This window comes from Canis lupus, chromosome 8 (genome assembly GCF_003254725.2).
Source record: "Canis lupus dingo isolate Sandy chromosome 8, ASM325472v2, whole genome shotgun sequence".
Classification (NCBI taxonomy): Eukaryota; Metazoa; Chordata; class Mammalia; order Carnivora; family Canidae; genus Canis; species Canis lupus.
The window spans coordinates 56671737-56697934 of NC_064250.1; the positions used below are offsets into that span (position 1 = coordinate 56671737).

The 26198-nt window shown below is 35.1% G+C and overlaps 1 pseudogene; it reads left to right on the top strand.

Moving 5' to 3' along the window:
- Positions 1-7715: 7715 nt before the first annotated feature.
- LOC112657450 (40S ribosomal protein S6-like) lies at positions 7716-21238 on the top strand (annotated as a pseudogene).
- Positions 21239-26198: the final 4960 nt, after the last annotated feature.

Genomic DNA, 26198 nt, shown 5'->3' on the forward strand with positions numbered 1-26198 from the left:
AGCTATTAGAAATGACAAATACCCACCATTTGCTTCAACGTGGATGGAACTGGAGGGTATTATGCTGAGTGAAGTAAGTCAGTCGGAGAAGGACAAACATTATATGTTCTCATTCATTTGGGGAATATAAATAATAGTGAAAGGGAATATAAGGGAAGGGAGAAGAAATGTGTGGGAAATATCAGAAAGGGAGACAGAACGTAAAGACTGCTAACTCTGGGAAACGAACTAGGGGTGGTAGAAGGGGAGGAGGGCGGGGGGTGGGAGTGAATGGGTGATGGGCACTGGGGGTTATTCTGTATGTTAGTAAATTGAACACCAATAAAAAATAAATTAAAAAATAAATAAATAAATAAATAAATAAATAAATAAATTAATTAATTAATTAAAAAAAAAGAAGAAGATAAGCATTGTTTTAACAATACAAAGAATCTCTCAACAGGTCTGAGATGCCACAGGGAAACGAGAAAAATACCCGTATCACCATCTTCCACACACACTGCCATATTTATAATGATGTTTTAAATGGGTTTAATGATATGAGGAATGCACAATCCAAACCGCTCTAAATATGCCTCTGCACTGTCTTTGATGCATCTGTGAAAGTTGATTCTCAGCTTAACCCTTAACATTTTGCTAATTCCTACAACCTTAGCCTGAGGTCGCACCATAAAATAAGCCCAAGCTATCTGTTATTTCAGCTTTTTTCTTTGATAATATACCATTTCATAAGGGTAAGAATTTTCCTGTAATTAGATACACTTGTGATGAAAGCTTCTGCTATATTTCTGTCGATAGACAATAAATTTAAGAATAAGATCATGGGTCCTAGCCTTGAATCTGTGCACAGAATGAAACATGGGGAGGAGGAGAGAATCTGTTTTTACTAATCATCATTATTCTGTAAAAATGTCAACTCTCCTCCCATTTTTATCCCATGTGGACTTTATCACAGTCTTCTGCCTTTCATTAAATGAGATCCCTGCTTAGTTGTCCTTATACCCTAAAAATAGGTCATCCAAGGTCAAGGCTAAATTGTAATGGAGGCAGAGAAACTGAAGGAAGGCTGCCCTGGATTTACTCCCCTTGAACTAGAGGTTGAAAGGATATCTTGATCAAAGTAGTAATTTTGGAAGATTCTGAAAATTGGGATGTAAGGTTTTCTTTATTGTTTTAACATAAAATGAATCTAGAAATCCACAGTCATGATATAACTTATGGCAAACATTCTTTTTGAGGTACAGAACAAAAATTAGGAACTTACAGACCTACTTTTAAAATGTGAATGGAGCATTTTAAGAAATATATATTCTGAAGCATGATACAGTGGAATATTTCAGAAGAAAACTTATGTGTTCTGCTAAAAAGTGAATTCTTAATCATCATCTGAAGTACATTTTCTCCTTTTGAGAATCATTCAGCTTGAAATGTTATAAAAGGTGTAAATGTAATAAATATGTTTGGATGAGATTTCTCTGTGATTTCCTCCAACACTAAATATTCACGCAAATTCACTCATATTTCAAGATGCAGATAAAGCAAAGGTTTTGAAATCAGAATTGATTTTAAATCCAAGCTTTGGAACTGAACACTCTAACTAAACTCTCTGACCTTTATCATCTCTAAATGGGGATACTCCACCTTAAAATTGTGCTTTGACTATAAATAGGATGATATACATGAAAGTGCCTTGCACAGAAATGGTAGGATATCAGTTAATCTTTATTTTTCTCCAATTGTTCTTCTCCTCCTCCCTTTCCTTAGGAAAATAAGAAATAAAATGATTACTGGATTATCAGTACATGAATATGTGGTAATTTGGCAACCTCTTCACAATTTTTTGAAAATCCAATTTGAACTTTTTTTTCCTTTTTTAACAATATAATCATGCCGAGGTAGATATAAGAAATGCATTTTATGTGATGTTGAAGTTCAACTTCTGAAAGAAACTAAAAATACATATATACATATTAGTAACTCTTTAGGTATTATTGTTTTTTTTTTATCTTGGTCTTCCAACAAGGTCTGGCTTTGATTCACAATCTACGGAAACTTTTTAGCTTCAGATTTTTTTGTCTGGGAAATAAGGACAATATAGTTAACACTGGGCCAAAATGAGTTAATGATAAAAAGTGCTAAGAAAAAAATAGAATATTAGTTACCTTTGAAATAAAAGTTAGCTACCTAAGTGAAAATTAATTTCCCCACATACTTTAAAATAATGATAAGATTATATACTTTTAAAAATTATTAAGATTTTGACATTATTTTTAACCTAGTTGCTTCTCTTACAATCTCCCAAGAAGAGTTGATTAAACAAGAATATGAAGGGGAAAAAAAGTATTGTCATTTTTACTTTGAGCTCAAGAACTAGTTTTATATATATATATATATATATATATATATATATATATATATATGTCATTACGTAAAATCAGCTGATCTGATTCTGATCCTTGAGATAGATATAGTCATCTCCATAAACAGCCAAACAAAAATGCTAGAGAATACTACCATCATGTTTTCCCAGAAAACATTAAATTAAATTAAAATTTTCATTTGTATGTATCAATTTATTAGATAATTTTGAGAAAGTATCTGTATTATAATCTTAGATGTTTTGTATCGTTTTACCTAAGAATCCTAACTGATAAAACATTGACCACTTTAATATCATCAGTAACCAACAGACAGATAGATGTCAACTACCTAAATATAGTTCGCAGCTATTTTTAAGTTCAGTCAGTTTCTCCTCCTGGATATATGGACACAGAACCAAAAAATGTTTTTCTGTAGGCTACTAGGAGTCTTCTTTTCATTACACAGTGAGTTGGTGAGGCCAGAAATACTGAGTGATGTCATAAGACTTTCATCTCCCTTTTGAAGTGCACACGTGAGCTGGATGAATTGATTTAGAATTTTCAGGTTCTTCTGGGTTATTTAAGCACACGGAACCAAAAGAGAAGAGGAACTAAGGCATATACTTTCCTGTAAGACACTGAATAATCAAAATAATAGTGAGCAAGCACAGATGGCGGGTCAGGTCTTTGGTTCAAATTTTTCTTTATATATTCTTCTCATTACATTTCATTTTTAATTTGAACACTGAGATAAATTCTACTTATATCTAATTTTCCTGATGAATGTGATAGGAAACATGGCTATATTATCTACTAGATGTTGCACTATATTTCTTGGGCAATCCTTAATAAAATAAATGAGCACCATGCAACAGATTTCTTCAGAGCCTTCTCTATATGAGGGGTAGACAACCCTTGTGTTAAAAATGAGCTCTATCTGAAAAATATGTGAACTCTGAGCATCAGAATCCTGGGAGTCTGGGAGTGGTTTTGGTAGTGTGCTACAAATGTTATAACATGGATGAACCATGAGGACATTACACCAAGATGCTAAGTGAATAAGTCAGTCACAACAAGACAAATCTTATATTATTCCTCTTACCTGAGGTATCTAGAGTGGTCAAAACCACAGAGACAGAAAATACAAAGGTGGTTGTCAGGGGTTGGAGATAGAAGGGATGGGGTGTTGTTTAATGAGTATAAAGTTTCATTTTTGCAAAATGAAAATTTTTCTGGCTGCTCTGAGTGCCTATTGATCACTTCCATTTCACATATTAATTCAGGATATATGATCAGCTAGATCTTTGTATTTCACCTTCTATAGCCACTGCCATTTTTTTTAACCTTACTCCAGCACCTAATACTTCTAGAATTTTGGGACACCTGGGTGGCTCACCGGTTAAGTGTCTGTCTTTGGCTCAGGACGTGATCCTGGAGTCCTGGGATCGAGTACCCCATCGGGATCCCTGTATGGAGCCTGCTTCTCCCTCTGCTTGTGTCTCTGCCTCTGTGTGTGTGTGTGTGTGTGTCTCATGAATAAATAGATAAAATCTTAAAAAAAAATACTTGTAGAATTTTCCCTAATATAGTACACCTCTTGCACACCATCTCTCCTTCTGATTCATAGTTTTATTCCTTGACTGCACGTTAGAATTGTAATGAGAGAAAAAAAAAATTGTGATGAAGCTTTCATTTAATTTATTTTTAAAAGATTTTATTGATTTATCCACGAGAGACACAGAAAGAGAGGTAGAGATACAGGCAGAGGGAGAAGCAGGCTCCTCACAAGGAGCCCGATGCGGGTCTTGATCCCGGGCCCCAGGATCATGCCCTGAGCCAAAGGCAGATGCTCAACCACTAAGCCACCGAGATGTCCCAAGAGCTTTAATTTTAAAGGTTAGTCTTACCTTAGACTATTTGAATCAGATATACTAAGGGTAGGGTCAGATCATTCTCATGTTTAAAAGTCTGATCAGGTGACTTACATACATAGGATAGCTTGAGAACTGGTTTAAGCCTTTCCTTATCCTTTCTCCCATTTAGTCTTACCTTTCTTTGTCCCATTCCCTCTAGGTCTTACTAAGAAAAAGATAGATTAATAGTTCATTAATCAATTCTTAAGTGTTAATAATTGATATTACATAAAAATACTATCTGTTCTTAGAAAAAAAAGTAGATTATAGACATTTGCACTAGGGGACGCCTGGGTGGCTCAGTTGGTTGAGCCTCCAACTCTTGGTTTCAGCTCAGATCATGATCTCATGGTTCTGGTATCGAGCCCACTTTGGGCTCCTGGCTCAGAGGAGAGTCTGCTGATTTCCCTCTCTCTCTCTGTACCCCCCCCCCACTTGTGCACATACTCTCACTCTTTGAAATAAGTAAATCTTTTTTTTTTTTTTTTTAATAAACATTTGTGGGACGCCTGGCTGGCTCAGCGGTTGGGCGTCTGCCTTCAGCTCAGGCATGGTCCCAATCTGAGGATGGAGTCCAGCATTGGGCTCCCTGTGGGGAGCCTGCTTCTCCCTCTGCCTATGTCTCTGCCTCTCTGTGTGTGTCTCTCATGAATAAATAAATGTTTAAAAAATAATCATTTGTATTAGTAAAATATAAAACAATTAATAGCAACTGCTTGTATTAGAAAAATGTTATATTGTCTTTAACCAAGTATATTATTTTTGCTCCTTCCCACGAATAGGTTAGAGTTGATTACCTACCCTATCCATAATTAAGCCTATCCTAAGATATATGTTTCAGATGTGGCTGATTTTTACTATTCTTTTTTTTTTTTTTTAAAGGCAAGCATTAAATATGTATGCAATAGCCTTTTCTAAAACACAAAGTCAGATTCTTTGGTCAAATAAATTTAGGAAAGCTTGCCTCTTTTAATCCTCTCCTGGAAATTACCATTTCTTAGTTTGCAGAATGACCCACAAAAATCTCAAAACCAAATAAACACACACTTCTTTTATATTACTTAGCATTTTCCTAATATGCTTCTCTATTGTAACCTTTTATTAAAGTATATCTTAATAGTAGGGTTCAGCAGAAAACCATCTGAAAAATGTCAATATACAGTGTTACGGGTTGAACCATTTCCCCCAAACATTTATATGTTGAGATTCTAACTTTTAGTATCTCAAAATGTAACTGTATTTGGATAGAAGGTCTTTTGAGTGGTAATTAAAGTAAGTGATCTCATTAGAATGGTCCCTAATCTTCTGGTGTCCTTGTAAGACAAAGAACATTAGGACACAGACAAGACCATATGAATACAAAAGAAGACAGCCATCTCCAAGGAAAAGAAAGAGCCCTCAAAATGAAATCAACCCTGCAACTACTTTGATCTTAGACTTCTAGCCTTGAGCTTTGAAAAATAAATTTCTGTTGTTTAAGCCACTCAACCTATGGTACTTTGTTATGGTAGCCCTAATAAACTGATATATATGATAAAGTCATATACTCCAAGTTTTCAGAATTTTTTTTATTTTTAATGAAGATATGTGTTGAGAGGTCGATTAAGATACAGTTAATGATAATTTAATATCAACGATTATAATATTAATACCACTATATATTTCCAGTGTATTGCAGCCTATAAAAAAAGGACATTCCTTATTATTTCTAATAGCTTACTAAAGTCAGGATAGAAGGTATGTTTCATCCATTTCATAAATGAGAAGAAAATCAGACAAGAGGTTGAGTGATTTATACAAAACTACATGTCCAGAGAGTGCTGTTGACAGGACCAGAACCTAGGCCCTCTGATTCCATGTCCAGGATTAAAACATAGAATGAAGTCATTACCTCAGAACTGTCTCACCATAAAAAATCAATAACCCCTCCCAAAGGCAAATTAATAGCCTACTTGTTCACTTAAGAAGCACCCCATTAAGAATAATTAACAGGCTTCCATCTGTGGGAACTTTTTTTCTGGAAGGCATGCATCTATAAAGAAAATGTTAAATAATCATTTAGAGCTTAGATAAGAAAAAAATATCATCGCATTTCTTGTTTAATATACAACAGAATTCTTTGTACTGTATTTGCAAATATTTCTTGGGAAACTAGATACTACACCACCCAGTAAATGTGTGAAGCTATGGAATGAGGGATGAGAAAATTCAATATATGTTACACAGTGACCTAAAAGAGAATGGAGACAATATAAATTAAGTGTACAAAGAATGAGAGAGATTGTAGAGTTTGGAAAAAAATGTTATTCTATAATATTAAATATAAACTACGATTTTATTATACTTGATATATGAATACTTTTTTTAAGTTTTACATAAATTCTGGTTAATTAACATACAGTAAATTATTACCTTCAGGTACAGAATTTAGTGATTCATCACATACATACAACATTCAGTGCTCATCATAAGTGTACTCTTTAATTCCCATCATCCTTTTAGCCCATCCCCCCCCATCTACCTCCCCTCTGATAAGAATCAATTTGTTAATATATTGGGAATTCAAACCTATTTAATTCAGTATACAATGCATATAAATACTCAACAAATCAGGATATATTTTAGTTAAAACACTGTAGAGGTTCATTCTAATAAAAAAGAAGGCATTTGCATAAATATAATTTTCATTGTGACAATTCACCATCACCATCTATACAATTATCACTCTGATCTGATCTATATATACAAGAGATAAGTAGGAATCCAGATATCCATATCTTCACTAGTGGACCAATGAACATGTTATACAACTTATTAATACCTAGATTTTGGAATATTTAAATTTCTGATACGGTTTTGAACAGGACAAATTACACATGCCAACTAATCAATATATTATGTGTCAATAAATAATCAAAGTTCCTTTCTACTTACATTAGTTTTTAAGATAATTAATAAGATTTTCTCTGATGAGGAAAACAAAGGGAGGAGAACTGTAGCTTAAATTAAATCTCCTTACAGCTTTCAGCCCACTGATAGATACCTGAAATATGCAGAGTGTGACCTTCCTCAAGGAACTCATGGCTGCCTCAGTGCTTTAATGTTTATGTTTTTTAAAAACTAAAAGTAATCTTATCTTAGCAGCAGATAGTCCCTCAAGGTCCTGAAAGCCTTGTTTCCAAATTCCTTAGAGACTTATGCTATTCCTAACCTCCACTAATTAAAAAGTATATAATCAGGGACTCCTCATAATCCCAGTTCAGCTCTTTCTGCCCACGGGTCCTGTCCTCATGCAATAAAAAATCATCTTTTTGCACCAAAAACATCTCAAGAATTCTTTCTTGGTCATTTGCTCACAGGGCCAAAAACTTCCAAATTTCACCAGTTTCTATTTAATTTTTCCATATTTATTAGGGTTATCAAACATTTCTGTTTGAGAAAAATGCAGAAGGAAATTGAAAATGCTATAAAAGTTATAAGTGGCCCTAAATATACCACCTGTCTTCAGAGTAAAGCTTCTCCTTTAGATGAATTTAAGGTATTTGTTTACTTTTATTATAATAAATCACCATTATTATCTACTCACTCTTGTCCATTTGAATCATGACAGGAAGAGGTGTCAGCAACTACATAAATATGAACATTCTACATATAATCAAAATTACAACATAATGACTAACCTCATCCCTAAAGGGAAAAACAAGACTTCCAGAAAAAGATCCATGAAGGTATTCGGTTCAGTCATGTTTTAACTAGAAAGCAAAAGTTATTTCTGAAGAGATTAGACTTAATTATACTAAAAATTATTTGTAACAGTATTGGCCTATATCACCAGGCCTAGGGTTGAACAAATTTCAAAATGTTGGAATCAAAGCACACTTGTCATTGCATCTATACAGACCCATCAGCTTTTATTTTAGTTCAGCGAATTATTTCATAATATTGGCAATTTCCCATCAACTAGTCCAAACAATGGGCTTTTAAAATGGAATTCCCTTTATTCCTGATTGTGTCTACTTGAATGATAAATGTGAGGAAATGTTACATAATTAAAAAAAATGTCTTCCATATTTAAGTCTTAAGGATTTTAAATGTAACACTTAATCAACATGTTCATCACGGTTTTGTTCACAAAAAATGTGAGACATACTAAATCTCAACAGAAGGGCAACAAAAAAAAATGCATTATAGAGCAGTTATGTATGATGTGATAATATTTATTATTATTTTGTGTATTAACTAACAAATTTTAGTAAGTTGGTAATACATTTAAAATAAAATGTGGCAACAAATAAAATGTGGCAGGAAACAAAAAACAAATATGGGATCAGTGGTATAAAAAAAACGCACTGAAAGTATGCCACAGATATCTTCCATGGTGTCTCTTTTTAAAAATTAGAGGTGATTTTCTTATCTTTTGAAATATTCCTCTATTTTTGAAATTTTTTTTCAGGGGTCATGAAATACTTGCAACATCAGAAAATATGTCTTTTTATTGATAGCTCTTTTATGTGCTCTTGGGCCCGGCCCATTCATTCATTCATTCATTCACTCATTCATTCATTTTTAAAGATTTATTTATTTTAGAGGGATAGCATGAGTGGAAGGGGCGGGGTGGGGGGAGAGAGAGAGAGTGGGGCTCAATCTCATGACCCTGAGATCAGGACCCAAACTGAAACCAAGAGTAAGACACTTAATGACCGCATCACCCAGGTGCCCCAGGCCTGGTCCATTTTATTTCAGTGAAGCACCACCAAAGTTGAGCACTTTTATGTGCCCTGGCAAAATTTTAATTCCTTAGAATTCAGACTTTCAGACTTTTCATTGTTTTAAATCTACATGCAAAGAGCATATGTTGGTTGCAGTTAGATTTGTCAGAGTCTGATAAGCATCAATGGTTTGATTCTATTTTCTTACAGTGATTCTTTTTTTTAATGGACCTGTACTAATTGCATGACTTCTTTTAATCAGCATGCAACAAGAGGAAGGCCATGGCCATGTAGCAGGAGAATCAGCCAGTCATCGTAAGAGCTGGGTATACTGAAAGGTGATGCCATAGAAAGATCTTGCTATATGCAGCTAAGAAATGGGTGCTTAAACCTTATCCTAGTAATTATTCAGTCAGAACACCACTTAACTTCTCAGAGACTGCTTTCTTTGTGTAGTGTGGGGAAAACACTGTCTATATCACATGCACTATTTTGGACCTATCACCACATGCCCAAGCACTGGATAACTTCATTTCCCATGCAGAAGCAAGCAGTCCCCACAAATGCAACACTATCATTCTGCAGTAGAGAAATGTGAAGCTGATTTCTTGCCTTTTTCCTGCAACTGCAAAGATGAGAATAGTTGCTTAATATTAATGAAATCTGACTTTCTGACTTTCCTCTACTTAATTTTGCATTTAAAAATAAACACAATTATTCAAGTCTTTTAACAAGTGTTATCAGCCTTCCCTTCATGTTGATGACTGCGTCCCAAATCTATGACTGTGTGTAATGATTCCAAAACCATTAATTTGATGAAGCCAAACAGCAATCAATGCCGAAAAAAGAAACAAAGGCAAAAATGCAAAAGCATTCCAAGTGAAATTTGACAAAAATGACTGTATTTACAAAATAACGCAACTTCTCTAATTGGTTAAGGAAATGCACAGGAGGAAAAATATCTACTGAAAAGAATTCTTCAATAAATGAACTACCCAGAATCTCATATTTTAAATGATTTGATTAGAAGAAATTTTAAAGTATAATTAAATGCTCTGAGTGAAGATTTCAACTCCCCACATATTGCATGTAAGACACTTTTTCAATGACACATTAGATAAACTGTTTAGGATGGAGAGAGAGAAAGGGAGAAGAGAGGAGAGAGAGGGCTGTCAGGACTAGATTAGAAAGAGGTGGAAAAGATGGAACTTGAAATTATTTTCTTTGAACCATCCATCACAAGATTATAAGTGACCATAGCAAGTGATTCACATGTTGGTAATATTTTCTCCTCTACTACTGACTTTGGTCTTCTACTGTTATAAAGAGGAGATCAAAACTTCCACCAGAAAATCACTGTCATTCCTGGTCCATCTATAACAGTTCTCTGTGTTGAGGAGAGATGCAGACTTAAATGCTTCTGCTATTCTCTATATTCCACCTCAGTCATCTCATTCAGTTCAGAACATAAATAATACCTTATGCTCGTCACTCCCAAATTTATCTAGTAATAAATTTTCTTTGAGTGTGACTCAAATGTTCAGTTGCCTTTTGACATCTTCAAGTGGATAAAATTTAACTTAGTCTCTACCCTACAAAGCAATCCTGGTCTCATATTTATCCTCAAAGCCCTTCCCATCTCAGTTACAGGCAACTGCTAAGTCCACAATCTTTTAATCACCCTTAATTGTCTCTCTCCCTTGCCTTCATCCTTCATTTATGACCCAGTTCTATTCATTTTGAAATTAAAAAGATATTCCAAATCTAGACACTTCTCCCCATCTCCATTATTATATGTGCCAAAAAATAATAGGAGACAATGCTATTAACTATTAGTTTTAGAGGAATAGGAAAATCACATAAAAATGGGTATTGGACTAGAATGTAGCAGAGGAACAAAAGTTTTGGGGCCATGTAATTAATCAGCTGCTATTAAAAACAAAAGGCTTTCATGATCAAAAAAATTTTTAATGCTGTGTTGAACAGTTTAAATATGTTCATTTGTTATTAGGTTTCTACAGAACTTTTTTTTCTAATATTTTATTTATTTACTCATGAGAGACAGACAAAGAGAAAGGCAGAGACACAGGCAGCGGGAGAAGCAGGCTCCATGCAGGGAGCCTGACGTGGGACTCGATCCCAGGACTCCAGGATCAGGCCCTGGGCTGAAGGTAGGCACTAAACTGCTGAGCCACCCGGGCTGCCCCTTCTACAGAACTTTTAATATAGAAATATTCATTCAAGAATTTCATGTAGGGCAATATAATACAAAGGATGCTGAAAATATATTTGAACATAAAATTTACTCATTGAGGAGAATTCTACACTAGTTTAAGAAATACAGCCTTGACTAGAACTTTCAGACATGTTTGTTTACACTCCTAAATTTTAGATGTTTATCCAGCTTCAACTTTGTTGTTTTTGCTATTGTTGTGGTTGGATCTTTTCACTTTCCTGAACTCTAAACATTGAAATGTCCCAAGACTTAGTTTTTTAAATTATTTTTTCTAATCTTTACAAGTTATTATTTCACTCCTATTAGTTTAAACAATGTGATAAGTTAAAAAGTCTCATGTCTTTATCTAATAGCTACTCCTCACTTCCTACTGAGCCTCTCTACTTGGATATTCAAGAAGCATCTCCAAATTAACTCTTTACTCTCTCCCATCCCAATCAACTCTGTCTTTGCTTTCTATTTTAGCAAACGATAATTCTAGTTTTCTAGTAATTTAGGCTAAAGAAACATGTGAGGTCATCCTTGGTTTTCTTCTTTTTTCATGGTGCATATCCTATTCACCAATTACCATTATACTCGAAGACAAACTTATTTCTGCTGGAGTCACTAATTTACATCCTTTATGTACTAGGGGTATGGCTTGCAGTAGATATCTCCTCTGCTCTACATCTACCATCTGTTCCTTATCTCACTCAAAATAGAAGCCAAAGTTTACCATGACCTAGAAATTCTTACACAATTTGTCCTAGGCTACTTCTCTTACTTTATGTTCCTACCACTCCCTCTTTTCTTTACTCCTTAAGTGAAATGTTCTCTTTGCTATTCATAAACTGTGCTAACCATGTTCCTATCTTAAGGCCTTTGGACTTTGCTCTAGGTGAAATGTTTTATTCAACCATCTGTCCATAGCTGACACCTCACTTAGTTGAACTTCTGTTGGAACATTGACTTATCAGAGAGGTCTTCTTTAACTAGCCTATTGGAAATAATACTTATATTTCCCCATCACTTCATTTCTTTATCATGCTTTATCCCCCCCCACCCCCACCCCCACCAAATTATTGTGACTTCTGTGTTAGCTTGGTTCCAATACTGTGCCCAGTTGCTTGGTAAAACACTAAGCCTAGATGTTGCTATAAAGTCATTTTGTAGGCATGATTAACATCTACAGTTAGCTGATTTTAAGTTAAAATCACCCTTCATAATATGGGTGAACTTCATCCAATTAACTGAAAGCCTTAAAAGCAAAAACTGAAAAACAAAAACAAAACAAAAAAAGAAAATGAAAGCAAAAACTGAGGTTTCCTGGGGAAGAAAAAAACTGTTTCAAGACTGTTAACATAGAAATCTTTCTGAACCTTCAGCCTGCCAGCCTGCCCTACAGGCCTTCCGCACAAGCCTGTAATATCACCTCTTGTCTGACTTTCCTGCCCTATAAATTTTGGTCTTGTCAGCCCCCACAGTCACATCAGCTAATTCCTTAAAACAAATCTCTTTATTCACGCGCACACACACACACACACACACACACCCTAATGGTTCTGTTTTTCTGGAGAACCTTGACAGATACAACTATCTATTATCATCCGCTGTATTATGTGTTCCTTTGTATATCTCTTCTCCCTGCACCATTAGGATATAAATTTGTGAGACAAATTTTGTGAGGTTGTTTTTGATTCACTATTACATATCACCTTCTAGAAATGTACCAGCAACATAATAGGACCTCACAAAATGTGTGTTCAATGAATAAATACTGTTTTGTGTGACCAACTTAAATTAGGATAATTAAAGCAAAATACCAACAGAACAGGAAAATAGATAGCACTTATTTTTGGAAGTCATCATTATATCTGTTATGTGATTTTCACAATATTTGTAGGAAGTGGCCTGTATATGTCCATATGCAAAGTGTGAATTAATCAGCAATATCTTCTTGTATAACTCCTTACTTAACGGCACAGTGTCTCGGTATACATTTAATAAGTGCCAAGAATCTTTACATGTATTATACTTAATACACATAAAACATCTTGAAAGGTAAGTAATTGTATTTATTTATTTTTTTTTTAAAGATTTTTTTTTTAATTTTTATTTATTTATGATAGTCACATCAGAGAGAGAGAGAGAGGCAGAGACACAGGCAGAGGGAGAAGCAGGCAGGCTCCATGCACTGGGAGCCCGATGTGGGATTCCATCCCAGGTCTCCAGGATCGCGCCCTGGGCCAAAGGCAGGCGCTAAACCGCTGCGCCACCCAGGGATCCCAGTAATTGTATTTAAAATACAAGAAAACTAAGGCTCAATTTGGTAATCAGTATAAAATATAATTTTGTCATAGAGCTGACTGGAATATTACATTCAATGAGAGAATCAGGTTAAAACATAAATGTTATTAAAGGAGAAGGGCAGCCTGGGTGGCTCAGAGGTTTAGCACTGCCTTTAGCCCAGGGTGTGATCCTGGAGACCTGTGATAGAGTCCCACGTCGGGCTCCCTGCATGAAGCCTGCTTCTCCTTCTGCCTGTGTCTCTGCCTCTCATAAATAAATAAATAAAATCCTTAAAAAAATAAATGAGTAAATGTAAATAATCAGATGGAACAAATATTCTCACTTTTTATTAAATTCCAATGCAACTTAGCGCACTCTGACTTGCTTCATCTTGCCACAAAGGAACAGTAATATTATGGGATGAGGCAGTTGTAAAGAGTTACGGGAGATAATTTATGTGAGAGACCGTAACATAATTTATTAACAGACGTAGATTTTGAAAATCTTAAAGTTTGAATTCTTCCAATTCATTGTTGATTTTAAAAGCCAACCAAAGATGCAAATATTAAATATACATGTTGACACAAGACTATGTGAATGAAGCACACACTGACCTTGGGAACTGATATATAAATAAAGACAAAATCTGAAAAATATTAATGAGTAGGTACCTTGATGTACCTAAGATTATAATTAGCCACAAATGGTATCACTTCATATCAATTTTACACATATTCTATTGTAAAACTGTAAATTTTATAAGAATTTCTCATGTGACCTTCTGCCTTTACTCAATGACTAGCAGTTATCTATCATCATTTAAACTAAGGCAATAGCTCCTATTTATTTTTGTAGGAAATTATATTTATTCATCTATATTTGTTGTAGAAAATTTAGTTTTGTTTATTTATCTCACTAGGACTTCGCTGATTGTGTTATGATGAACTCAACAAGCATAAAACCTAGTGATTAACCACCTGTTTCCCTCCATGTAATAATTATCATGCAAGGTAAAAAAATGACTATGGAAAAGATATTTTTATTGCTCAAGGCCAAATTTTGACTTTTTCTTTTTTTTTTTTTTTTTTTTTTTTTTGACTTTTTCTTTGATAGTACCTACCACATTGTGCAGAAGATAGCCTCAAAGTCGGAGTTCACCATGTCAAAGAAGCAAATTTAATTAAAAATACAACAGTGAAACAGTTTTGTTAGTAATTTATAAAAAGTGAAGGTCGATATCAATAACCCTGATGATTTTTTTCACATCAGCAATCAATTTTCCATTGTTATAGTTTGGATGCATTTTCAAACATCCAACTATTCTACTGCAAGAATTGATAGCCTATTTAAAAATCTGAACTTGCTTGAAATTTTACTAATACTCAGAGCCAAGAATTTATCAAATACTTACATTTGCCTCATAATGTTTGGGGATATTTGGAAAACATTTTACAATCACCACTGTTCAAAGGAAAACATTGTCTTTGCTTGTAATGACCAAAGCACTTACTTTTTTTGGAAATGTTTTCACCCAAAGAAAAAGGTTTTCATTTAGAAATGTAAACATTTTCGCTGTCAGGGAGGTACCAAATAAAAGATTCCCTGATTGCTTTAAATGAGCCATTTAGAAAACCCTTGCCAATGTAGACACAGTTAGTCAGTATTCTACAATGTGTCAAAGCGTTCCACCTTCTTTGGTGCTTTGTAAATCACACCAGGGATTTGAGTAAATTAAGTTAGCTTTTTCACTAGAAACCAGATGTTGTACCTCCGCTGAGTTTTATTTGGGAAAACAATGCATTATTAAGTAACTATGAGCCATACAATTAGGAAGAAATATTGCATCTGGGTGTCAAAATTTATGCCAGGTTTCAACCTGCTGCAATAGAAAATCTCCGAGGTATTACTCAGCCTCCACTAACAGAAGTCTGGAATGACATAAGATGATTACTAAATTTTCTAAATTCCAAAGATGTGTGACAGGCCATAGAGTGAGGTCAAAAACACCCTTAGTAGAGTTAGCAAACAGAATGAGTTGTCTAAAATGAAGCAGGAGGGGTATGTGTGTGTGTGTGTGTGTGTGCACGTGCATGTACATGTGCATGCATGCATGTATATCAAAGAGCCTATGTCAATAAAGCCAATTGGAATCATAGACCTAATTCAGCCAGTGCATCCAGATTCTAGAAGGTGACTAATCAAAATATGTAAAATAAAAAAGGAAAGACAGAAAAAAAGGGAATGAGGTTAGACACCAGGAAGAATGAAGAGAAACAGATAAAAAGGAAAAGCTAGGATGGGGAGAAGGAAGGAAAGAAACATGAAGACGGGGAGAAAAGGGAGGAGGAAGAAATGAAGAAAGGAGAGAGGAAAGGAGAAAGAAAGGGGAGAGACATTTAGAAATTGGAAGCATATTTATGAACCAGAATGTGTGTCTAAGACCTCTGAGATTGCAGCTATAAGTAAATGCACTTTCCTCACCCACAAGATTTCTAACAACCAAGAGATTTGTCCCCTTTAGAATTCCCAGGTTTTCTAGGTATGCTCAAAGGAGTGTCTCACATGAGCAAACAACCTGTCCACTGCAAATCATGACACGGGGTCCACCCCACTCCTTTCCTCTTGCTTTTATGTGTACTTGCCCCAGTTATGCCTGTCAAGCCAATTGCTAAAATCTTCCTGCCACTGTCCATTATGTTACTTTCAACTTCCTTTCCCTTAGGATATTTTACAAGGCATCTTCCATGTACCTCAAGGTATTCCAAGATATGTTGAAATACAAGATATTGATGGTTTTTATGAAAGACCTCTTTCATAATTAGGTTTCATATTCTATGCATCTCTAGGCAAAGCACAGATGATTATCAGTCTAGGTGATACACTCTTTCTTGATGTTTAAGTCAGCTTATGGCCCTTCCTTCTCTACTATAGGAAATCAAATATAATCCAAGGAGCTGGCCATGAAACACACATTCTCAGATTTTACTTAGTCTCCCACTATTAGCATCATTTCCCAATCCCAGACTCTTTCCTTTTATAAATCTTCAAAGCAAAAAATGTCCTCACATGCCAGTATAGAGATACAGGGGGAAAGATGCTCATGTGTCAGTAAATTTGCATTAATAACATCTTGGACCAGGAAACTCCATACTTACATACTTATATCTAATTTTATATATATTTATAGTTTCTCAGCTCTATACTTTTTATATTATAATTAAACATGGAGCCCTTCTCTTAATTGCCCATATCATAAAACTTACAAATTCCTGAAAATACACTCACAAGATTTCATGGAAGGAGGAAGAATACATTTAAGACAAACTATTCATTTTCAAGAGAGGAAACAATTGCCAATTGTTATTGGCAATTAACATTGGAGAAACATTTTTATTTGATGGTTTTATTAAATTCACTGGTTGCTCTAGTGGATGTATTAGTTACCTATTGCTGTAACAAATAGCCTCAACACATAATTATTTAAAATAATAAACATTAACTATAGAGAACAAACTGATGGTTACCAAAGGGGAGGTGAGTGGGGGAATGGGTTAAATAGGTGATGGGGATTAAGGAATTCATTTGTGATGAGCACTGGGTGTTACATGGAAGTACTAAATGACTAACTATATTGAACACCTCTAATATTACACTGTATGTTAACTAATTGGAATTTAAATAAAAACTAAAAAAATAAAACGATAAACATTTATTATTGAACTATATCTGTGGGTCAGAAATTCAGTTTTGCTAAAGGGTTGTGGCTTTGGTTCCTTCATGAAATCACAGTAAAAATGTTGGTAAAGACTGAAGTCATCTAAAGATATGACTGGGGCTGGAAGATATGTGTCTAAGATGGTCCAGATGCTTCCAAAATGGTTGTTGAAAGGAGATCTCTTTGCCTTGCTACATGGACATCTCCACAGGATTGCTTCAACATCCTCACAACATGGCAGTTGGCTTCTCCAGGGAAGAGCAAGAAAGAAACCACAGTGCCCTTTAGGACCTTGTCTCAAAAGTCACATGCCATCACTTCTGCCACATTCTCTTTAATTAGAAAATAGTTACTAAATCTAGCCGACAGGGTAAGAATTAAGCTATGCCTTTTGAGAAGAGGAGAACCAATGACTTTTGGACATATTTTAAAACACCATAAGAGGAAAATGTAAAGTATTTCACAAAGGCTCGCTCAGAAAAAAATATGGTCAAGATTGGATGAATCCAGGCTTTCATCATTGGAAATTCTAAGATACTGTACTTAGAGAGAAAGAGGAAAGTATTAATGCAAAACAGATATTGGATGTGTATAGAAGGTTCTACTCTATTTCAAGGTCTTTACTTGACTGATATAAAGATAGACTCCATTCTCAATCCTTTGTTCCTTTTTGTTGTTGTTAGTATGTAAAGAATTCATTTTCTAGTAAATTATGAGAAACTTCATTTCATTCCTTCATTACAGTAATAATGTCTATACTGGCAGATGGACTTTGGAGTGGCTTGGACAGACCACTTATATGAGATGAGGGAATCACGTACATGATTTTCTGATCCAGGAAGCCATAATACTACAGACTGAACCCTAATGCCATTGGCAGGATAGTTCAAAATATCAGATGGCCTAGAAAAACATTAGAAGACAAGGGAATACACACCAATATAATAAATTATATTATGATAAAAATCGGTCTTATCCTTACATCTTAGAGATCAACTGTAATAACAACAAAAATAAGCTATTGCATTTTTTTTCTTCCCCAAGATTAGCAGTTTAATGTGTAGGTGCAGGATGGATATTAGACATCTGGCTTAGCAAGAGTAAGTATAAACAGTGGTAGCATAAGCAGAAAATTTTTATAATATTAGCAATTCAAATTCAAGTATCAGATTAGTGTGGTACTGGAATCATTCATTGGAATATGTTTGGAGGCCACAACTTTTCTCAGCAAAACTTCTTTTCTTAAGCAAAATAATATGGTGTTTCTCAGTGTGTGTATCAAAATATGCCATTACATGATATTAAAATGACTTGATGTTCAATCATAACTTTGGTATCACTTATAACATCAAAATTTATTGAAGCTGTGGATCGAAAAGGATGTTCTAAAGTTGAGGTCCCACTACTATTATTCCAACTTTACCACACACTCACAGCAAATCCTGTAATGTCAGCATCTAGGAGAAAACCTGCCTTTTATCTATTCTAATTCTACCTCTGTAATATTTAAATTGTGACTTGTTTCTGGTTTTTCACTTAAATATCACCTATGATATAGATAAAAAGTGACTCATCAAATTCAATTATATCAAGACAAATCCTAATCTTTCCTCTTCTGTCAAACAAATGAAGCATTTCACTAACAGAGTATTCAGGAATGGCCATTGCAATATGATTTCTTTGTATCTCAGTTTAATATTTACATTTTAAGAAGCTAACTGAATTTGAGGCACCTGGTGGCTCAGTTGGTTACGCATCTGCCTACAGCTCAGGTCATGATCTCAGGGTCCTGGAATTGAGCCCCATGTTGGACTCCCTGCTCGGTAGGTGAATATGCTTCTCCCTCTCCCTCTGCACCTGCTTGTGCTCTCTCTCTCTCTCTCTCTCTCTCTCATTCTGCCTCTCAAACAAATAAAATCTTAAAAAAGAAGAAGAAGCTACTTGAATTACAAGGGCATGGTTGTAGCAGGTCCCGTTTTTATTTTTATTTTTTATTTTTATTTTTATTTTTTTTAATTCTTATTTATTTATGATAGTCAAAGAGAGAAAGAGAGAGAGAGAGAGAGAGAGAGAGAGAGGCAGAGACATAGGCAGAGGGAGAAGCAGGCTCCATGCACCGGGAGCCCGATGTGGGATTCGATCCCTGGTCTCCAGGATCGCGCCCTGGGCCAAAGGCAGGCGCCAAACTGCTGTGCCACCCAGGGATCCCCCGTTTTTATTTTTTCCATATAGTCTCACTATCAGTTAGCTTTTTTCTATGTAACAAATTGCCCTCAAACTTAGTGGTTAAAACAACCACCACCATGTATTTGACTCATAATTCTTTGGTTTAGCTGGATAATTCTTCTGGACTGAACGAGCTCATTTGATAACTACTGAACTCAGTCTTGTGGCTGTGATTATTTGGAAGGTCAGCTGAAGGATGGATGATCCAAAATGATATCACCCTTATACATTTGACAGTTGACAGTCAATCTTGGGGCAATTGAGGGGACTGTGCCACATGTTTCTCAGAACCTAATAAAACAGCATTGGCTTTTTAAAATGGTTGTCCTAGGGTTTTCCACAGCAGTAAGAGGAGGAAAGCTACTCTGCTTGCCATCATGTTTAGAGTGACACATCATGCAAAGCATTTGATATGGCTCACCTATATACAAGGAGGAGGGATAGGTTCCACTTATTGACAGGAGGAACTGTCATGTCACAATGCAAAGAAGAGTATGAAAGAAAAGAATCTGCGACATTTTTTACACTGTACAAACATTCTGTTGTCTCAAACTCGGTAAGAGCACAAGGGTACAATTGAGTTCAGAGAAAAAGTATAGTTAGTGTGTAATAATGAAATGACCATAAGCTTTGGAGTCAGAAAAATGATGTGACCTTTCACTTATTCATTCATTCAGGCAGCCTGCGTGGCTCAGCGGTTTGGCGCCTGCCTTCAGCCCAGGGCTTGATCCTGGAGACCTGGGATCAAGCCCCACGTCATGCTCCCTGCATGGAGACTGCTTCTCCCTCTGTCTGTATCTCTGTTTCTGTTTCTCTTTTTCTCATGAATAAATAAAATCTTTAAAAAAAAAAAGAATGTATTCATTCATTCATTCATTCATTCAAACATTATATATTTATCAAATATGTAGATTATTCCAGATAATTCATTCAATAGTCATTGATTCATCAAATGTTTATTGAGTGTTTCTTATGTTCTAGGGCCATTCTGGGCACTAGAGGTTTGGCAGAAGACAAGGACAATGATGAAAAGACGAAGTTCTGGTCTCTTTTTCGTGGCACCTCCGAGGTGGTAGGCCACTTCAGAATAAAGCTGAACATCTTTTTCCCAGCCACTGGCTGCCAGAAACTCATTGAAGTGAATGATGAGCGCAGAAGTTGTTGCTGATGCTCTGGGGGAGGAATGGAAGGGTTATGTGGCCCGAATCAGTGGTGGCAATGACAAACAAGGCTTCCCCATGAAGCAGGGTGTCTTGACCCATGGCCCTGTCCACCTGCTGCTGAGTAAGGGGCATTCCTGCTACTGACCGAGGAGGACTGGAGAGAGGAAGTGCAAATCTGTTTGGGGTTGCATTGTGGATGTCAATCTCAGTGTTCTCAATTTGGTTATTGTGAAAAAAGGGGAGAAGGATACTCCTGGACTCACTGATACTACTGTGCCTCATCGCCTGGGGCCCAAAAGAGCCAGCAGAATCTGAAAGCTTTTTAATCTGTCAAGAGACAATGTCCACCAGTATGTTGTTAGAAAGCTCCTAAACAAAGAAGTTAAGAAACCTAAAACCAAAGCACCCAAGATTCAGCGTCTTGTTACTCAATGTGTCCTCCAACACAAACGTCGGCGTATTGCTTTGAAGAAACAGCATACTAAGAAAAATAAGGAAGAGGCTGCAGAATATGTTAAATTTTTGGCCAAGAGAAGGAAGGAGGCCAAAGAAAAACGCTAGGTACAAATTGCCAAGAGACGGAGGCTGTCCTCTCTGAGAGCTTCTACCTCTAAGTCTGAGTCCAGTCAAAAATGAGATTTTCTGAGAGTGACAAAATAAGTAAGATCAGACAACCAAAAAAAAGACAAAGTTCTGCTCTCAGGGAATTTGTATTACAAATAGACCAACACGCACATACACATACATACCTTAGAAAATATTTTAAAAAGAAGTAGAAACAAAATAATTTATTTGACATAGATGGTCAATGAAAAGCTCTTTGAGGAGGTGACATTTCACCTGAAAGCCAACTACAGGGGTACCTGGGTGGCTCAGTGGTTGAGTGTTTGCCTTTGGATTAGGTAGTGAACCCAGGGTTCCAGGATCAAGTCCCATATAGGGCTCCACGCAGGGAGCCTGCTTCTCCCTCTGCCTGTGTCTCTGCCTCTCTCTCTCTCTCTCTCTGTGTGTCTCTCATGAAGAAAGAAAGAAAGAAAGAAAGAAAGAAAGAAAGAAAGAAAGAAAGAAAGAAAGAGAAAGAAGAAAGAAAAAGAAAGAAAGAAAGAAGAAAGAAGAAAGAAAGAAAGAAAGAAAGAAAGAAAGAAAGAAGAAAGAAAAGAAAGAAAGAAAGAAAGAAGAAAGAAAGAAGAAAGAAAGAAAGAAAGAAAGAAAGAAAGAAAGAAAGAAAGAAAGAAGAAAGAAAGAAAGAAAAAGAAAGAAAGAAAGAAAGAAAGAAAGAAAGAAAGAAAGAAAGAAAGAGAAATCTTTTAAAAAGAAGAAGGAAAGAAGGAAACAGCAAGCAAGGAAGCTAGCCAGCTGACCTCAGGAAAGTATTTATTCTTCTGAATGGAGATCCTAGTATAGAAAGCAGAGGTAACATCTAATGCAAGATCTTAAGGCAAAGATGAACCTGACGTTTCAAAGAATAAAATAAGACAAGTGCTTGACCAGAATTGTATGAGCAAGGTAAAGGGGACCAGGAATAAGACAGGTTGCTTGATCATACCCAGACCTTGAATCCTGGATTTAGGAATTTATGCTCATTTTCAGTTATGAGAGGCTTAGTCAGAGGGTGAGTATATCCAACTAGCCCTATGGACTTCATGGCCCATGGGAAAAGACAGAGCTCAACCAGGACTAACGTAGGGTCCTCTACAGTACAAAGTCTAAGAAAGTGAATCTTCTTACCAATCTAAGAGTATAACCCCTGCCTACAAGGATTTCCTTCAAGTCTGGCTGAGGGAACAGTATCTTAAATACATGATAGAAAATTCTATTTTTTTAAAAGAAAATCCTTGTTAAGGAATATGCACATAATTGCTTGACCCATAAAAAAAATTACATGGGCTATAAAAAGGTTAGAAAGAATATTTACTTCACAGGTTATTCTAAAAAGACCCATGGCAAGACCTAATATGTATTATATTCCTTCCTTTAAAAATAATAAATGAAAATACATTATACAGCATGGAATAAGAATCACAAAAGAAGGTTTTACAAAATTGAGTCATTGCCTTCACTCCCCAAACCTATTCTTTAACACTACACTTGGATGTCTAGTTCCATCATTCCCTAGCTCTCTGTGTCTCTGGAATCCACACCTTACTATCAGAAACATGGATGTCAGCTTAATCTCTTTATATTACACATCTGTCCAATACTTCAGATCACACTTGCCAACATTAGTGTGAAATATCTATTTATGATTACATTTGTAAGATATGGATTCAATCTCCCTTTGATTATCAATTACAGCAGTAGTGTGATTGAAAAACTGCATGCCAAGAAAAGTTATCTAATTTATGGTATGTGTTCAAAGGCTAAAAAAAAATTCTTTATATTACACAGAGAAAATGAGTACAATTTTACAAAATAACAAAGACTAAAATTTTAATTTATATCAGGTAGTCATTCTTTTTATACTTAAAAATTCAAGCACATTATCATTGTAATTCAGTTTTTCTTGTTTTTAAAATTAAAAACAATTTGGGTTTTACATTCCTATTACTTTAAGATGAATGACTGATTCAAACATTTTTGTACCTTGAATCTTGTTTTACTCTTCTTGCTAGATTATCAAATCTTGAAACTTGTTTTACACTTCTTAGTAAACATCAAATGCTCTCTGAACCAAAATCACTGGTGAAAAACATGAACACTTGTTTTCCTTTCATAGTCTTCGTCTCCCATTCTCTATTATGTTTCTGATAGCAATGCTTCTCACTCTTCTCCCCACAAAAACCCACAAACACACATGACATAGAAACTATTTATAAATACACAAACAAATCATTTCCCTTCACTGTTCTGCAGACTAAAATAATAACTCATCAAGAACAGCTTAGACAAGCAGTTATTTGAAGGGCTCAAAGCATCATGTCTACTAAATGATGATGATTTCCTTATATCATGTAGAAATTCATTTTCAATTTTGCAGTGCTGGTATATCAATCAATATTTATTTAGTTTTGGGAAAAAGGAGCACAACAATCAAATAAATGTGTCCAGCAAATATTAACACCATATATATATATATATATATATATATATATATATATATCCATGATTATAGATGTTTATTCATTCAACAAATATGTATTAATCTCTTACTATGTTCTAAGTGCTTTATTGTACACTTGGGACAAGAAGCTATGTAAGACATAATGGTAGAGACAGCAGAAGGCTGAAAAGATTAACCATCTTACCGTTGCCGGGTGGAAGGCATCAGTGAAGATTTCATATAGGAGGTAAAACATAAAGACCACTGAGATATAAAGGAGAAATGGAAGGTTTACTGGTTTACAAAGAGAGAATAAACAATAAATGAGAACAGAACTGAGACTGAACAGAAATGTGTGAAATGCTCTCATGCAATCTGGTCCAGCAAGTGTTTTGGTTTTACTGAATCCTAGGTCTTTGTATAGTAATGATAGGAAATAGAGCTGAACACATTGGCAAAGGCCAATGGCTAAAGAATTTTTTTTTATTTATGCCAGATTAAAGTGTTTAAAGTTAACCTTGGCCATATGGAGAATTATTAAACTGTTCTAAGCAGAACTGTGGCTGGGAAAAACTCATCTGGAAACACCACAGAAGCTGAATTGATCAACAAAGAAATAACTCAGAAGGCTCCCCTAAAAAAAAAAAAAAGAAAAGAAAGCTCCCCTGCCTGACCACTAGAATACAGTTTACATCACAGGAGGGATAGGATGGACTCCAGAGACATAGAAAGTAGAACAAATCATGTTCCTAAACAGAAGTCCCAAAAGTTAGACAACGAAACCCCATTATTGGGTGTCCACACTGGGGGGTTTTATCAGTTTTTCCATGATAATGTCCCAGAGAAATGTTATTTTTTTTTGCCTCCATTCATACAGAGATTTTACATTATGGTTCCTACATAAGTCTCTACCATCGTTCAACCTCCCACATACATCTATGGCTCAAACACATTATTTCATAAAACTGTCATCCTTAGACCTTGAGACCATTTAGACATTGCCAGTTCTTTCATTTCTATGTCACAGAAAATATGCATAAGATTCCTAAATTGATTGCATAACCCTATCCTAGGTAGTGATCAGCATTCTGAACAACAGCAGTTTAGAAAAGAAGAGCGTCTCGACTGCTTGAATTAAAGGTTGCCTTTGTCCAGGTCGAGCCACATGTATGCTGGCTTTAAAAAACAAAAACAAAAACAAAAACTGCTAAATAAACAGATCTGGAGCAATCAGCACATGTCCAGTCAGCTGCACCTGATCCCCAAGAAAAGCCACTGTTTTTGAATTAATTCTATTCTATTTATAGACACCATATCACTACCTACCAAAGTATCAGTGATTAAAATAACATACTTTCTGTTTTACTAAATCTTCCCTGGGCATATCAGATAATCATATTTTAAAGTGGTTTAGCACTAACTATAGAGATACTATGTGTTACATGAATTGGATCAAGTTCTAATTGCACTAATTTTTATTTATAGCACTTGAAAAATATCTACAAATATGTGATTGTCATGCATATATATGCATATATAATACACATACATGTATATATGCTATAGATATTTTTAATACCAACTATAAATTTCATTTTTATTCTCTCAAACACAAAGCAAAGATTTATTTTTACCAGATAGTCTTATTCTATGGAAATTTTATTATTTTTTTGTCTTCCTGAAATGTTGCAAATAGCTAACAACAATTATTCCTCTTCCACTAGAACATCAGTTACATGGAATCATCTGGAAATATTTATTCTTCAACCATAAGTTTCTCTGTATCCATTAAGAGCCTATATTTTTACTTAAAAGGAAGCTTTAAAAAGCTTTTCCAACCTGTTTCTATAGTGGAAACTTTTCACTATCTTCCATAAAAAAAAAAAATCACCTGCTTACATAAAGTAAAATACCTTACTGTATATGAATAACCAAACCTCCTCATTGTCACCTGCCTCATCATATACATATATTTAGTTTGTTAGATTGATGACTGAATATGATTTAGATTGTGTTTAATCCATAAACCATATTCTTCTTTTCTTAAAGATTTTATTTATTTATTCATGAGACACAGAGAGAAGCAGAGACATAAGTAGAGGGAGAAGCAGGCTCTCTGCAGGGAGCCTGATGCAGGACTCGATCCTAGGACCCCGGGATCATGACCTGAGCTGAAGGCAGATGCTCAACCACTGAGCCACCCAAGTACCCCAAACCGTATTCTTCTTTTAATTAACTTATATCTGTATTATAACTTAGTGTTTCAGACCATAGATCTGTAATCAGACAATTGAAAACTTTGTGCCCCCACTTAGCCTTACTTGATTATGCTAATATTAGCTATTAATTTTCTAATTAATAATAAGTTAAATCCCTTGTCTGTTAAAAATGGAAATAATGAAAGTATCACCTTATGGAGTCATTATGAAAATTGAATAATTCATTGCATATAAAGCACTTAACACAGTGTTTTTCACATAGCAGGTGTTTATTAAATGTAAGCTATAATTCTTGTTACAGAAATGTGTGACCTGAGTGCCTTGGCATAATATGTATCTAAATGTGTCA